This window comes from Felis catus, chromosome A2, assembly GCF_018350175.1.
Source record: "Felis catus isolate Fca126 chromosome A2, F.catus_Fca126_mat1.0, whole genome shotgun sequence".
NCBI classification, from domain to species: Eukaryota; Metazoa; Chordata; class Mammalia; order Carnivora; family Felidae; genus Felis; species Felis catus.
This window is the reverse complement of record NC_058369.1, coordinates 74,611,657-74,627,550: the sequence shown is the minus strand read 5'-3', so window position 1 is coordinate 74,627,550 and position 15,894 is coordinate 74,611,657. Positions and strand designations below refer to the sequence as shown.

Genomic DNA, 15,894 nt, shown 5'->3' with positions numbered 1-15,894 from the left:
TTAGGAAAACAAGGATCTTGTATGTTTTATACACAAAACACCCAGTTCAGTGCCTTCACAGACAGGCTCAACAAATACTTGTTGAAAGATGACTTCCTGAGGAGGTAACACTTGAGCTGAGTCCCAAAGGGCAGGAGGGAGTTAGCAGACAAAGGCAGGGGAGTGAGATTGCTGGCATCCGGTGAGGCATATGCGAAAGTCTGGAAGAATGACCATACAAAAACCATACGTTACCGAGTATGGTTTGAACACTGCGTGCAAAAGGAGGAATAGTGGGTGATGAGGTTGGGAATGCCTACCAACGAACATGGACACTCTCCTGTACACCAGGGAGAGCTAATGAGTAGGTTTTTAAAGGAGCAGAAAGATAGTGCATTTGTATTTTTGTATTCTCTAAAGGTCACTTTGGAGAAAGGGTAAGAGAGGGAGGCTACTGCAGGCACCCGGTGGTGGATAACAAAGACCTGGAAAGAATGATTCAAAGGAGATTTAGAAAATCAGATGGGATTTAGTGATCAATTAGCTGTTGGGGTGAAGAAGAAGGAAGAATCCGAGATAACACCCAGAGAGATTTCTGGCTGAGGCCATGGGGCTGAAGGGCTATCATTAATTTAGAAGCACGGTCATAGAAATAACTTGGTTCTACAGTATTTCCTTCAAGGTCGACACAAAGATTCACATGCTTCATCCTACAATGATTTTTCCCCTGCTCTGAACTCATCCAGCATTTCTTTTTATAGACTGTACAACCTTCCCAAACAGGATGGATTCACTCGTATCCATCAGGGCCCTGCAGGAAACAGATGGCACCCTCACGAGGAGTAATTGGGTAGAGTACACCGAATATTTACAAAGGTGTGGGGAGGGCACAGGCAAATCAACAACTAGCACAGCTAGTAATGGCTCGTCAGCTCTCCAATAGGCCTGGCCCACTCCTGCCCCGGGGTCACTGTCTGTGTTATCTTCCCTGCTTGAAATGTTCTTTCCCCAAATATCTGCATGGCTCGCTTCTTCCCCTTCTTAACTCTTTACTAAGACATCACATTAGCCTGGACTCTTTAAAATTGTTAAAAGGCAAAACAAAACAAAACCTCTCCCCCTTTACCTCCTTGATTTGTCCCTAATCATTTATCACTACCTACCATACAATGTATTTTACAAATTTACCTTACATAAGATAAATGTAATGAAATAAAGACAAAGTCTTCCTCAGATGAAGTGATGTTGAGCCTCAACCTGAATGAAGTGAAAGAGTGGGCCATAAAAATAGCTGAAGGAAGAATTCAGGGGGTGGGGAACAGCATGGGCAAAGGCCCTGAAGTAGGACTGTGCATTCCGTGTTCTAAAAAACCAAGAGGGAGGGTGAGTCACAGAAGTTGAGCTGGGTGAGGGGTGGTGCAGATCATACCAAGGAACTGAACTTCATTAATTTTAATGAATTTAAAGTTAAATGGACACATGCCACTAGTGGTTAATATACTGGACAGCACAGGTGTGTAGAATATCAAATACTTTAGAATACTTGAATAATTTTTTCCCAAAGGTACGCTGCTGCTACATAAATCTTCAGATTTACTCCTTTTTGCTTTCCCAAGAGATGTTGGTGCCCAAATAGGATTTCTCTGGGAAACTGCTGTTGCTAAGGTATTTTCCATACTTAGACTATGATAGCAAGTGTTCTAAAGAGCTGAGGCAAATAGCCACATGATTTAAGGCAGGAGGGGGGGGAAGAAAAGAAAAAACTTTCAACTAAAATAATAAGGCAAAAGTTGGATCATGACCTAAATTACAATCTTTTTTAGGTTTACAAGGCATTTTTATCTTTGCTATGTTGAAAAGGTCTTCACTGTCAGGTGGAGCAGACACTTTCACTGAGAAACCTGAAGCAGGACAAAGGTGAAGGGACTGCCCAAGGACAAGAGCTGTCAGTCTAGGGCCTAAACTTCTGGCTCTGGGTCTCACTGTCTCATCTTGACAATGTGTATTAGTCCTGACTTCTCTCAGCTCGTCCAAGACCATTCCACATGATTCCCTGTGTACTTTTATAAATGAATTTACTGGTTCAATTTGAAAACTACACCCTCCTCAAGCATTTCATTTGTCTAAATTATCTAAAGATTATTTTTGATGAAGCTTATGTTTAGGAAGCTGTCCAAAAAGTATTTTATGGAGTTCTATTACTAGCTAGCTATAGTGTGCCTTAACTAATAACAGGTCTGGTGATTTTCTCTATTGATTTCCTGCTTCCAATTTTATTGATTTATGCTCTAATTCTTACTGTTTACACACACACACACACACACACACACACACACACACAATTATATACATATTTGACATAGGTTGAATTATTGTTCAAAATATGCGTGGCCCCTCCCTCTAAACCACAGGAAAGACTATACTTCCTACCCCATAGACCTCAGGCTTGGTTGTATTTTTTTGGCCAAAGGTATGCTCCACTTCCAAGCACAAACTGTAAGAGCCATCATGTGCTTCCACCATGTTCTTTTTCCTTTGCCATGAGAATAGTGATGTCCCTGAAAGGGAATACTCCTTCAACCTGGATCCCAGAGTGAAGATGTAAAACAGGGCTATAGTCAGCCCACAACCAGCATGTAAGATGGGTAAGCCACTCACTTTACTACTGACAGCCAATGAGATTTGTGGCATGTTTGTTACTGCAGCATATCCTTACCTAAACTGCCTAATACAATATACAAAAGAGGTAACTGTTTCTTTTTCAAAAATTGTTCAGAATATAAATATTGCTCTTAAGACTTCCTCTTTTCATGTAACATACCTTGAATCCTATGTTCTCAACTACTAGGTTAAGCTGCCTCTCCACAGTCTTGCCCTAGAAGGAACCAAACTACAAACAATGAAGACATTGCCATTACAACGTTGTCAGGCTAAGTGAGGGTTGGAGAAAGGAGTTTTGTGATCTCAGGTTCACTCTGCATATTGTAACATAGTATTTATCCAGTGGTTACAGGCAAAGGGCTGTCAATAAAGCTAATTACGAGGTTCAGTCAGACACTAAACTTAAAACTATTTTGGACCCTTATTATTTTCAAACCAACATAAAAAGCTCTTTTCTACCATCTGCATGCATCCCTACCCCATTATTCTCCTATCAAATTGAAGATCTTTTTTTGTGTTTTCTTTTTGGGAGACCTAAAGGAATGTCCAGAAAACAGTCTAACAGAAACAACAATGTAAGTAGTGTGCCTTGATTAAAACCAATGCTTACCCAAAATGTGACAAACTAACTTGATCAGAGAGATATATAAGAAAGCCTTGTAATCAGGGCACCTGGCTGGCTCAGTCAGTAGAGCTCGCAACTCTTGGTCTCAGCGTTGTTAAGTTAGAGCCCCACATTGGGTGTAGAGATTGTTTAAAAATAAAATCTTAAAAAAAAAATCGTTATTATAATCCCAAATCCCCCGTTTTAGCAAGAACTAACACTCGGTTTCATGTTCTACTATGAATTAGGCATTGCGTCTAAGGCTCACATTCAGCACTTGTGAAGCTATATGTTAACATTAAAGTTCTCTCTTTGAGGTAGCTTTATTTCTTTCATTTTGAAAATAATGTGCTCATAATAGTAAACCAGGAAAATTAGTACAAATATTTTTAAAAAGATAAATTAGGGGCACCTGGGTGGCTCAGTCGGTTAGGCGTCCGACTTTGACTCAGGTCATGATCTTGCGGTCCGTGAGTTCGAGCCCCGCGTCGGGCTCTGGGCTGATGGCTCGGAGCCTGGAGCCTGCTTCCGATTCTGTGTCTCCCTCTCTCTCTGCCCCTCCCCCATTCATGCTCTGTCTCTCTCTGTCCCAAAAATAAATAAACGTTGAAAAAAAAATTTTTTTTAAATATATATTAAAAAAAAAAAAGTTAAATTAATTGGGGCAAGTGGACGGCTCAGTCAGTAGAGTGTGCAACTCTTGATCACAGGGCCATGAGTTCAAGCCCCACACTGGGCATGGAGCCTAGTTTTAAAAAAAGAAGATAAATTAACCATATTCTCACAACTCAGAGACATAAGCACTACCAAAATGTTGATGCTTTTCCTTCCTGTCTTTGCTTCTATGCATATGGTTCTCTTAACTGAGATCGGCGTTTATATAATTCACATTGTCATTTAACGTTAAGTCATAAGTATTTCCCACGTGTTTATAAAGTCCTAGCATTGTATTCCATTATATAGATATCACAATGTATTTAGCTATTCCCCGCTTCTTGAACATTTTAAGTAATGTCATAATAAGTAACTTGGTATATAAATCTTTGCCCACGCTTTCTAGTATTCGCTCATTATTTATTTACGGTAGTTTTTTTTTTAATGGAATCACTGAGTTAAAGCCTATATAATTCCTTTGTCCAACCCTAACTTAGCTAACAAAGATGTAATGGCAGTGTCTTCATAGTTCCAAGGCTTTTGATGTATATTGTACTAATTGCCTCTGAACCCAAATAACAAGAAATCCCACCATAAGCCCACACATCAAAAGGCCACCAATGTCAAACACAAACACACACACACACACACACACACACACACACACACAGTGCATTTATTAAAGAACATATGGGTACCAGAATCAATCAGGACCCAGGACACAACATTATCCATAACCCTAAACACCCACTTTCATGAATAAGACTATTCCAGCCCCAGGGACACACAGCTTCGCCTCTCTCGCCAGATGTCCTTAAAACACAAAAGTAACCGCATCTGAATACCCGTAAGATTTATGAGTTATGCCACTGCCACATCAGAGATGGACACTTCTCTGGAGAGGTAGAAAGCACATAGGTAAGAGAAGACAAATTAACCTGACAAGCCCTTCCTGTCAACATAAATGCAGTAGCTTCTTAGAAAAGAAAGTACCATTTGCTAGTAGTACTGTGTGCCTACTTTCTGATTTCCCTTCATGCTAGATGTATAGTCCTAACATACTCAAGAACTGGTGTTCTCTTTGCAGTGAGAAGGAGCACTTTGCAATATTAACCAATTTATATTACTCTTACATTTGATTCTATGGAGGTAAAGATATAACATGCATGATGCGTGATAACAGTTCTTTGTTACCGACTTCATGGACATTGATACTGAACAATTTTGAATAGCTTTATGTTTATAAAAACATTTGCTAATATTTAATTAAACACTTAAAATTAAACTAAAATTTATTTAAATAAGTCTTATCTAAAATTCTGATAGTCATTATTTATAACTCTCATTTGCCTTTAAATTTTAAAGTAATTCTGAATATTTTAGATGAAAATAACTCTCTAAAAACATATATAATACATAACTTTAATTTTCCATTTCTTACATTTAGCTTAATTTACATGTGTAATGGAGAGATTTTCAAATGTATATCCTTTGAGTACAATTACATACTTAAGTATTTAGATAAATAGCATATGAGCTTCCATTTATATTCTCTTGCTGGGCTCCCAAATGTCAGAGATAGGCCTACGGTGAGGGGTTGACAAATTTCTCTCTACCAGCAGTATGTGAGCCCACATTTTCCCACACCAAGTTTAAATCTTACTTCTGATAATTCTCAGTGATTAAGTAAAATTTTTCATTTCCTTTGCTTTGATTACTAGTGACGATGAACTTTTTAAATATATGTTAACTAGTGGCTTGTAAATTCTCTTCAAGTAATCTATCTCTTCATACACTTGGCCCATTTTAAATTTAGGGCATTAACATTTTTTCTTATTGATCTGAGTGAACACATTATATATTAAATATATCCACCCTTAGTCATATTTCTTGCAAATGTTTCCCCAAATTATCAATTATTTTACATTTTTATTTATATTTTTTACATACATTTGTATGCAGTCAAATCTATCCATCTTTTCTTTTGTGATTTCTCCTATGGAGTTTATGCTTAGAATACCCTTTCCCACTCAGAAATCAGATAAATGTTAATTTTAATTTTCTTCTAGTATTTTCACTTCTTTAAACACAATGCACTCACTAATGTACCTGGGATTTATTTGGACATGACATAAATTCATGATTGCATTAATTTTTTATATGTAGCTATCTAAATCTTTCTCAGTAACTTGAAATGCTTCCTTTATTGTGTACTAACTTTTGGAGTTTGCTTCTAAAGAAATATATTCCCTTCTAGGGGTGCCTGGGTGGCTCAGTCGGTTAAGTGTCCAACTGTGGCTCGGGTCATGATCTTGCAGTTTGTGAGTTCCAGCCCCGTGTCCGGCTCTGTGCTGACAGCTCAAAGTCTGGAGCCTGCTTTGGATTCTGTGTCTCCCTCTCTCTCTGCCCCTCCCCAGCTCATGCTCTGTCTGTCTGTCTGTCTGTCTCTCTCTCTCTCTCTCTCTCTCTCTCAAAAATAAATAAACATAAAAAAAAACTTTAAAAAAATAAAAATTTTTAAAAATTTAAAAATACATTCCCTTCCATTCATCTATGAGTCTATTCTTGAGCCACATTAACTAATTATTGCACAGATACAATATTCTAAATTTCTCACGAGATTAGTCCTTCTCTTTCCATTCATTTTTTCCTACTTTTCTCCCTTTCTCATCCTTCTATTCTTGCAGGTGAACCTTGGAGTCAGTCCTCAATTTGCTGCCCCTTTGGGCTCTGTCTTGACTGGAAGTAAAGCCAAAACCAGGAGACCACCTGGTAGAGGTATGGGAGTGGGGTAATCCTTAAAAATAAGTCTAAGTCTATTTAATATAGTTGTCTACTTACTACAAGATTACTCCTAACTCTAAAATCAGTCTCTGGAACTTTAGTACCCACAACTATTTTGTTATGTATGGAAAGTGCATAGCTTGTGGTCAAATGGACTATCACATTGACCTTAGACAAGACAAATGAACTTAGACAAGTTATTTAACTTCTCTGAACCTCAGCTTTCTTATCTGTAAATAGAAGTGGGTAAAGCTGACCTCACAGAGCTGTTGGGAGAATTAAGAGATCATGTAGGTAAAACAGCCAGCATGGGGTCCAGCATATGGTGAGCGCTCTTGAAATGTTAACTTTTTTCTCCCATTTTAGCATTCTTGCTGTGCTACTCCAGAAGCATGCTCCTAGTCCTGCTCTGTATCTTTCTTTTTTCTTTTTCTTTTTCAATTGTAGAGAAAGACAGAGAGCATGACTCGGGGAGAGGGACATAGGGAGACAGAGGGAGAATCCCAAGTAGGCTCCATGCTCAGCACAGAGCCCCAAACCAGGCTCGATCCCACAACCCAGTGATCATGACCTGAGCCTAAATCAAGAGTCAGATGCTCAACCAACTGAACCACCCAGGGGACCCCAGGCTCTGTATCTGTCAAGGCATTAGGGTGTCTTTGCAAAATATATTCTGCTATGGTTTAAATAGATAGGTCTCCCCAAAATCGTATGTTGAAATTCTAATACCCCATGTGATGGTTGTAGGGGTGGGGTCTTCAGGAGGTGATTAGGTCAGGCAGAGCCCTCACTAATGGAATTAGTGTCTTTAATAAAGAAGCCCCCAAGAGCTGCCTGCCCACCTTCTGCCATATGAGAACATAATGAGAAGTTGCCAGTCTGCAACTCAGAAGAGTTGCAGAGCATGACCAGACTGGCACCCCGATCTGGAACTTCCCATCTCCAGAACTGTGAGATATAAATTCCTGTGGTTTATAGGCCACCGGTCTGTGGTATTTTGTTCTAGCAGCCCAAACAGACTAAGACAGATTCTAAGATTGACTCCTTGGAGCATTCAAGGATGTCACATGGACTGACCCTTAGCTATCTGTAAGAGGAAAGGAAAAAAGTCAACCTTCAGCTTTTGTGGAATCCTGAGTCACTCTATTTCACTGTTAGGGCCATTCGGCTATGTTCTTGCCTGCAGAAGTTCTTCTGCCAGCCACAGAGAAGTGCGAATAATTTAAATGATTCAAGCCAGCTTGTCAACATGTTCTTCAGATCTTTCTACATAGATATTTACTCTTTGATCTTTCACAAGATGGATCATCCTCAGCCAGGCAGAGAAAGTGATTACCCTGGATGATTATCCTGGAACTGACACTAAATTGGAACCAGTTTCCTTTCTCCATGAGAGCATTACTCCAATAACAGGAATTATCTGTTAAAAAGAAAAAAACAGAAACATAAAGTCATTTTCTCTACAAATTGCCCTAAGTTAGAGCCAGAAATCTCTAGACAGAGCCAACAGTACCACACATTGTAAAACAGTCTTTAGCAAGGTCTCATCAACCCTGCCCTGCCTCACCCAGCCTTGGCACAAGCCCTCATCCTATCCCAGCATAGCCGCAGCACACTCAGCCTTGATACAAGCTGTGTTACCCGTTGTTACCTCAGACCTGAGCTCCATGCTGCCCTCACCCCCTTCACCCAGGCCGGCTCTAGGCACTGTCCTCCTCGTCAAGACTGTGAAATAAATGCTTTCTGTATGATAAAAAAATAAATATTTGGTCTTCGTCCCTGATTCCTGGCACAGAGCTCCTAAAATCCTTGGAATTTACTGTCTTTTGAAGAAATACATTTTTTAAATGTTTATTTATTTTTGAGAGAGAGATGGAGGGACAGAGTGTGAGGAGGGCAGGGGCAGAGAGAGAGGGAGACACAGAATCTGAAGCAGGCTCCAGGCTCTGAGCTGTCAGCATACAGCCCGATGCGGGACTCGAACTCATGAACCATGAGATCATAACCTGAGCTGAAGCCAGCTATTAACGGAGCTGAAGCCAGCTATTAACGGACTGAGCCACCCAGGTGCCCCTATTGTCTCTTGTATGCCCATGAGGTGGCTCATGGTGGAAGCTGGACACTAGAAAAACCAACCACATGATGAAAGGGTTAGAACTTTCAACTTCACCCGCCCTCCCCCCCCAACCTTCAGGGAGGAGAAAAGGGCTGAAGATTAAATTCAATCACCCATGGCCAATCAGTTAATCAATTGTGCCTATGTAATGAAAGTTCCATAAAAACCCTTAAATGACAGGGGCACCTGGGTGGCTCAGTCGGTTAAGCGTCCTATTTCTGCTCAGGTCATGATCTTGCGGTCCCATGGGTTCGAGCTCCGTAGGTTCGAGCCCCGCAGGTTCAAGCCCCACGTCCGGCTCTGTGCTGACAGCTCAGAGCCTGGAGCCTGCTTTGGATTCTGTGTCCCTGTCTCTCTCTGCCCCTCCCTCACATGTGCTCTGTCTTGCTCTATCTCTCAAAAATAAATGTTAAAAAAAAATTATGGCACAAAAACAGACAACAGATCAATGGAACAGAATAGAGAACCCAGAAATGGACCCACAAACGTATGGCCAACTAATCTTTGACAAAGCAGCAAAGAATATCCAATGGAATAAAGACAGTCTCTTCAGCAAGTGGTGCTGGGAAAACTGGACAGCGACACACAGAAGAATGAACCTGGACCACTTTCTTACACCATACACAAAAATAAACTCAAAATGGATGAAAGATCTAAATGTAAGACAGGAAGCCATCAAAATCCTCAAGGAGAAAATGGGGAAAAAACCTTTGACCTCGGCCACAGCAACTTCTTACTCAACACATCTCCAGAGGCAAGGGAAACCAAAGCAAAAATGAACTATTGGGACCTCATCAAAACAACAAACTTCTGTACAGCGAAGGAAACAATCAGCAAAACTAAAAGGCAACTGACGGAATGGGAGAAGATATTTGCAAACAATATATCAGATACAGGGTTAGTATCCAAAATCTATAAAGAACTTACCAAACTCAACACCCAAAAAACAAATAATCCAGGGGAGAAATGGGAAAAAAACATGAATAGACACTTCTCCAAAGAAGACATCCAGATAGCCAACTGACACATGAAAAAATGCTCCACATCGCTCATCATCAGGGAAATACAAATCAAAACCACCATGAGATATCATCTCACACCTGTCAGAATGGCTAACATTAACAACTCAGGCAACAACAGATGTTGGCGAGGATGCAGAGAAAGAGGATCTCTTTGGCACTGCTGGTGGGAACGCAAACTGGTGCAGCCACTCTGGACAACAGTATGGAGGTTCCTCAAAAAATTAAAAATAGAACTACCCTACAACCCAGCAATTGCACTACTAGGTATTTATCCAAGGGATACAGGTGTGCTGTTTCAAAGGGGCACATGCATCCCCATGTTTATAGTAGCACTATCAACAACAGCCAAAGTATGGAAAGAGCCCAAGTGTCCATCGATGGATGAATGGATAAAGAAGATGTGGTATATATATATATATATATATATATATATACAATGGAGTATTACTCGACAATCAAAAAGAATGAAATCTTGCATTTGCAACTATGTGGATGGAACTGGAGGCTATTACAGTAAGCGAAATTAGTCAGTCAGAGAAAGACAAATATCATATGATTTCACTCATATGAGGACTTTAAGACACAGAACAGATGAACACACAAGGGAAGGGAAGCAAAAATAATATAAAAACAGGGAGGGGGACAAAACAGAAAAGACTCTTAAATATGGAGAACAAACAGAGGGTTACTGGAGGGGTTGTGGGAGGGGGGATGGGCTAAATGGGTAAGGAGCATTAAGGAATCTACTCCTGAAATCATTGTTGCACTATATGCTAACTAACTTGGATATAAACTAAAAAAATAAAATAAAATAAAAAATTTTTTAAAACCCTAAATGACAGAGTTCAGAGAGCTTTTTGGGTTGGTAGGCACACCAGTATGCTGAGAGGCATTTGGAGAGAGCACAAGAAGTTCCACAAGCCTTGTCCCATACTTTGCCATATGTGTCTCTTCCATTTGGCTCTTCTTGAGTTGTACCCTTTATAATAAAATGTAATAGTAAGTAGAGAATTTTTCTGAGTTCTGTGAGTCATCTAATAAATTATCAAACTTGGTGGGGGGGAATGGTCATAGGAATCTTCAAATATGTAGTTGGCCAGGCAGAAGTGTGGGTCACCTGGGTATCCCACTTGCAGCTGGCATCTGAAGTAGGGACAGTCTTGTAGAACTGGGCCCTTTAATTTGTGAGGTTTGACACTAACTCCAGGTAGATGGTATCCAAATTGAATTGAATTGGACACCCAGTTGGTGTCAGAGTATTAGAGAATTGGTGAGGAAAAATGACTCATATTTGTTGTCAGAAGTGGTGTGAGAAATACCACACAGTCCCAGACTCCCTACCCTAACCCCTGTACTCCAAGGACCACCTATCCTTAACTGTGTTCCCTGGACCCCCAGAAGTACTCCAAGAAATCCATGAATCTTAAATCCAAAACAAGCGCTAAACTATGAAATTGTCCATTTCTCCTCTCATCTCCCCTGCCCACCACCACAAGAAATGTCTGTGTTCTGTGTCCTGTGCCTTTCCATGTCTGTGCCTTTGACCACCTAGAATGTTTGTCTTCTTTTCCAATAAATTTGAAGTCCAGCTCAAATGCTTCCTTAAAGTCTTATCACATCCCTCCACCAAACATTATCTTTCCTTACTTTTGGAACAATTTATATCTATCTCTCTTTATCTGTATGCTTTAATGACATGTCATTATATAATGACTGTCTTATATTAGGGTTTTCTGATGTTCATCATTTATTTTCCCTACTAAACTATAAACCCTTTGCTGACAAGAAGCTTGAAGTCAAGTCAGAGAGATATGTTGTGATCCATGGTTGAATTATCTTTGTATTCACAACTTGGCTTGGTGTTTGGCTCTTAGTATTCAGACAATGATTTCATGGATGAGTCAATCAATCTCAAAAGTGCTATATGAAACCTACCAGCTTCAAGAGAATAATTACTAAGTGAACATGTGGAAAATGTGAAGTAAAAGGTCTGTTCCTTTCTATACATGGGGCTTGTATTAGTCAGGGTTCTCCAGAGAAACAGAACCAATAAGAAACATATATAGAGAAAGAGATGTAAGAAGAGATTTATCGGGGGCGCCTGGGTGGCTCAGTCGGTTAAGCACCGACTTCAGCACGGGTCATGATCTCACGGTTTGTGGGTTCGAGCCCCACATCAGGCTCTGTGCTGACAGCTTGGAGCCTGGAGCCTGCTTCTGATTCTGTGTCTCCCTCTCTCTGCCCCTCCCCTGCTCATGCTCTGTCTCTCTCTATCTCTCAAAAATAAATAAACATTAAAAAAAATTTTAAAGAAGAGATTTATTGTAGGAATTGGCTTCCTTGACCATGCAGACCAAGATGTCACATGACTAGGAGAGTGGGGAATGTAATTCAGTTCAGGCCCAAAGGGAGTATCAGGGGAACAATGGCATAAGTCACAGTCTGAGTTCAAAAGCTCAGGAGTACCAATATCTGAAGGAAGGAGAAGATGAAAATCTTAGCTCAAGCAGGAAGAAAATTTACCTTTGCTCTGCCTTTTCATTTTATTTAGGCCCTCAGTGGTTTGGGTGATGCTTATCCACAGTGATGAGGGGAATTCTCATTAATCCAGTCTACTGATTCAAAATCTCATCTCTTCTTGGGGAGCCTGAGTGGCTCAGTCAGTTGAGCACCTGACTCTTGATTTCAGCTCAGGCCATGATCCTAGGGTTGTGGGATCAAGCCCCATGTCAGGCTCTGCACTGACAGCACAGAGCCTGCTTGAGATTCTCTCTCTCCCCCAATCTCTCTGCCCCTCCTGTGCTCACTCTCTCTCCCAAAATAAATAAATAAACATTTTTTTTAAAATCTCATTTCTCCTGAGATACCCTCACAGACACATCCAAAAATAGTGTTTTACCAGCTACATGGTATCCCTTAGCCCAATCAAGTTGATAATAAAATTAATCATTACAAGACTCATGGGGAAATCAAACCTGTTTGTACTTACCACCCAATTCATTTTTGCCCGGAATCCTGGTTTACAGGATCAAAGAAACTGGAATCTGAATCAACCCACAAAGAGTAAAAGAAATCACTGAGGCCTTTCCTCCTGGCAAGATGGCTATTGCTTTTCTGTCATTTGCTCCTAAGCCTCAAAAGCTTCAGGCCATGCCAAATTCTAAGAGCAATTATGAAGTGCTTTTTTGAACCTGCGGACACAAACCAATTTGTGTGGTTAAACATGTCCATCAGATAATGGACATTGGAAATGTCCATTATCTGATGATTTGGGAAGAAGTGAAAACTGTCTCACCAATCTTTGGTGATTCATGCTTTCCAAAAGAAGTGACAAAAAAAAAAATGTACACACTTTCAAACAATGAAATGTGGCAAATTCCACGACACCTATCGTCCCTGAAGGCTGAACGTGATCCCTTTCCATATGGAGAACTATCACAGCTACAGGGAAATGCTCTCCCTCTAGACTCAACAGCTGATGAGATGCCCTGAAGAAGAGAAACACTAAACAAACCAAATGGAAGACCTAAACACCGATCTACATTAAGCTGACTCCACTAAATAAATGGTGAGACTTATCTGCTATACTTCACTAGGCAGGAAGATGCTTCCATTTTATTACTGTAGTAAATTCAAAGCAGAAAGCAACATATATTGACACTTCAATCAAGAAGGCTCAGATAAATATACATGCACACACATACAAGCACACACTCTCACATGCATGTTCCCTGCCCAGCCCACTCAGCTCTGTATGTTGAAAGCTTTATGAAAGAAAGCCTGGAGGATATCCAAGATTGCTAACAAGATTCAAAGGGATGGAATTTTACAAATCCTTATAAAAGAACGGGGAGCCCTTGCCAATGAGAATTTGAAATATGTTCTTCTGCTCTTCTGGCTGTACAGAAGAAAAAGAGTCATAAACAACTTGCCAAGAATATACGTTCCCACAGAACACATCACCCTCAAGCTAAGTGCTCACTGTCCTTTCTTCTTTAAGCACTAGGAATCAGTGACGTTACTGGGATAATACAGACCTGCCTGGCACCTTCAATCACTTGGCAAATTATAAAACAGGACTATGTCACTTCAGCTACTGAAATAAGGAGGCAGACTGACATTACCAAATAAGCATGTGCAGTACAGGGGTGTAAGAAATGGGACAATATTTCAAGTGCTGGAAAGTGACAAATTTTATGTTGAGCCACATCCACTGCAGGGCCGCATACGGTATTTCTTCAAGGTGCAGGTATTGCATGAAGGTAAACTGTGCTGGGCATGTTTGTAAAGTATTTATATTCCATCAGCTTTCTTGCCAGAGGAAATAGTGGTTCTTTGTACATTATGCCAGATGAATTTTATAATAGAAGCCACAGCCTATTTCTAAGTAAATTATTAAATCATCAGCTTTTTAATGAAATGGAATTGTATGCACTGATCTTCCAGATAAAATTGTCTGTACTGGTTTTTGGGGGGCACCGAGGTGGCTCAGTCAGTTAAGCATCCCAATTTCGGCTCAGGTCAAGATCTCACGGTTCGTGGGTTCAAGTCCCACATCAGGTTCTGTGCTGACAGTTTGGAGCCTGGAGCCTGCTTCTGATTCTGTGTCTCCCTCTCTCTCTGCCCTTCCCCTGCTCATGCTCTGTCTTTCTCTGTCTCTCAAAAATGAATTAAATAAATAAATAAAATAAAAATTAAAAAAAGATGTTCTTTTGTAGAACATGACTGTCACAGGACAGAAGAATTAACTCAACCATTTGCTGCAGAAGACTGTGAAAAGGTAGGCAAATCAGTATTTATTGAGCAAAATGACAGGCACTAAGTAGGCACTTGCCATGTGACTTCACTAAATCCTAATATCAACCTATAAGAAAAGAACAATTATTCCCATATCAGAGATGAGAAAATTCAAAGAAGCTATATAACTTGCCCAGAAACACAATGCTAAGAAGTGGCAGAAATAAGATTTGAAAAATCTAGGTCTTACCAAAACCTAAGCTCATTCAAATGCAATGTGCTAAATCCCAACCTGGACAAAGTTGGCCTAGATAATCTTGCCCTGGCTTTTCAAGCCAAAATTAAATATAAGTAAGCCACCTGTAGTAAGCCACCTGTCAACCAATATATACTAATGCCCAAATATTTTGGGTAACTGGTGGCATGCACTGTACTACATTTCATGCATATAGACTAAATGTCCTAGGGGCGCCTGGGTGGCGCAGTCGGTTAAGCGTCCGACTTCAGCCAGGTCACGATCTCGCGGTCCGTGAGTTCGAGCCCCGCGTCGGGCTCTGGGCTGATGGCTCAGAGCCTGGAGCCTGTTTCCGATTCTGTGTCTCCCTCTCTCTCTGCCCCTCCCCCGTTCATGCTCTGTCTCTCTCTGTCCCAAAAATAAATAAACGTTGAAAAAAAATTTTTAATGTCCTAATATAATTGCTGTTAGCAAAACAGAAGACTCTCTAGTCAGAAATATGGTCAAAACAATTTTTTAAAAGGAGTTGAGTAGAATGGGAAGCTAAGGGTCATATAATCCATGCTTCCATTTATTGATTCAACAAAGATTCGTTGAGTCCCTAAGACCATGTACTTTTCTAGTCACTGGGGATACAGCAGTAAATAAACCACATAGCATTTCTATTCTCATAGATCTTACATGTTAATGGTGAATACAGGTAATAAATAATATTTTTACCATGGAGAAACCTGGAAAACACTACCTTAACCATATGCCAAAGGTTAACATCACCAATAATGTCATATGGATATCATTTATGCCCTGATATGATGTGATAAAAAAGGCATTTCACCCCTGTGGTACTCTTTCAAAAACAAAAACAAAAACACCTAACTGTAATCTAATTAAGAGAAAAACATTAAGCAAACTTGTATTGGGGACATTCTACTTGATTTCTAGCCAGTACTCCACAGGGCTATCAAGGTTATGAGAAACAAGTAGATTTACACACAAATGGAAACTAAACAACATACTCCTGAACGACCAGTGGGTCAAAGAAGAAATCAAAAAGGAAATTAAAACATATTTCTAAACTAATGAAAATGAAAACACAATATAC

At 40.1% G+C, this 15,894-nt stretch overlaps 1 long non-coding RNA gene across 10 annotated transcripts in view; it reads right to left on the bottom strand.

The window, feature by feature from the left end:
• Positions 1-15,894, bottom strand: part of LOC102899948 — a 141,488-nt gene that overhangs the window by 106,064 nt on the left and 19,530 nt on the right. For all 10 annotated transcript variants that reach the window (XR_002153567.2, XR_006594091.1, XR_006594092.1 and 7 more), the window contains exon 3: positions 7,797-8,102. This is a non-coding gene — a long non-coding RNA (uncharacterized LOC102899948). The remainder of the gene's footprint in view (positions 1-7,796; positions 8,103-15,894) is intronic.